At 37.8% G+C, this 1695-nt stretch overlaps 1 non-coding gene across 1 annotated transcript; it reads left to right on the top strand.

Moving 5' to 3' along the window:
* Positions 1–1584: 1584 nt before the first annotated feature.
* On the top strand, positions 1585–1695 carry trnal-caa (transfer RNA leucine (anticodon CAA)). Its single transcript has 2 exons — positions 1585–1622; positions 1650–1695. It is a non-coding gene; the product is annotated as a tRNA-Leu (tRNA).

Genomic DNA, 1695 nt, shown 5'->3' on the forward strand with positions numbered 1-1695 from the left:
TTTTAATCCTTACATCAGTTGTGTGTTGCTGCAGCTCCCAGATGTCGTCACTAGAGGGGAGTGCAGATTATCTCCAGAATCTAATTTAAGCAGCGATCATGACCAGGTTTAGATCATTGAAAGCTCCCTGACAGAAGTAAATAAAGAAAGACATTTAACACATGGTGAACATTTTGTTTGTTTAAAAAAAAAGAACTGCTGTTTTCTGAATTAATTATTGTACAACTCAGACATTCTGATGGATGTAAACCTTGAAAAATGTTGGAAATGTGACTGTCTCCTTCATCCTCCTCCTCTCCCTCATCTTCCTCTTGGTGACCCTTTCTTGAACACACACATTCACACAGGCAGTGGATGGAGCTTTGAAGGGGAGCTTTGTGGAGGGGTGCAGTGATGAACGCTGAGTTGTTTTGGTGACCAAAATACACACAAACACACACCAACACAGATGAAGGCAGCGCTGTGAGGAAGAAACACTCAGTCTTTTATCCAGCCAAGTCAGAAGACTGAGATACTATAGATACACAAAGAAGATTCTGACTAAAGTAGGTTTGTTGATTGAGGGTACTGTTAATGATTACTTTAATGTACCTTATTAACCCATAAAGACTTTTGTGGCAATTCCAAACTATTTTTTTCTCTTTTTTCAGCTTTTCTTAAGTGATTCATCACCTTTGACTCTAATATCATACTCTGTGTTTTGCATTTGTAAGTGAAAATCAGGTATTTTCCTGTATTTATTTGGTGATAATGTAGATGTTCATTGAGGCTCAAATTAAAGTTGAGGGTTATTATATCAAAAACACTGAAAACTGAAGAAAATGTGACACTTGCAGTAAAATATGTTAACTGAAAATGAAACAAGTGTCTCCATCCACTGTCACTGATCCAACTCCATGGGTTTTACTAGTGAATCAATGTTGTCGAAGATGACGATTTTTCTATGGTAACTATGGAGCCTCTGAATGTCCAAATGGGTCATATCTGATGATCATGAAAAGATGACAAACTGCATTTTACACCAATTATTTACATGTATTGATAGGATTAATGGATCAACAGGTATTAAACAGTTTAGATCAGTAAATGCTTTTGGTTACCAGTGGACGTTTGGGTCTTTATGGTTAAAAAAAAGAACTACCCTGAAGTACAGCAGTAAATAAGTTCAAGCTGCATCACTGGTAATCCATTAAAACTTAATTATAGTGACTGAACTCCACATGTACTGGTCTTTGTAATGTAAAAAAGCATGTCTATATTTGTATTTTAAGGCTTATTAACGACTTAATGAGACCCAGTCTTACTATTCACCACAAACCGTAACTCAAAAGGCAGTTGTTCAACATTATGGAAAGTGGTTTTCTTTCTTACTTGCTTGTGGAGCATTTAAGGATCCTGATTCTTTTTTTTTTTTTCTTCATGTTATTGTTTTTATTGGCTGCCATGAGTTCAAGGGTGTAACATCAAACAATGTGCACATGAGTCCATTCAAGACAGATATTATTACATTTTCTATGGTCAGGGCACGTGCGCTCAAGTTTTGTAAAATCCAGACTGGCTTTGGTGGAGTCAGTGTTACCACATGTCAGGATGGCCGAGTGGTCTAAGGCGCCAGACTCAAGGATCACTTCCTTCTCCAGCAAAGGGCTTTCTGGTCTCCAGATGGAGGCGTGGGTTCAAATCCCACTCCTGACA

The sequence above is a fragment of the Sphaeramia orbicularis genome, chromosome 12 (assembly GCF_902148855.1).
Source record: "Sphaeramia orbicularis chromosome 12, fSphaOr1.1, whole genome shotgun sequence".
In the NCBI taxonomy this organism is placed as follows: domain Eukaryota; kingdom Metazoa; phylum Chordata; class Actinopteri; order Kurtiformes; family Apogonidae; genus Sphaeramia; species Sphaeramia orbicularis.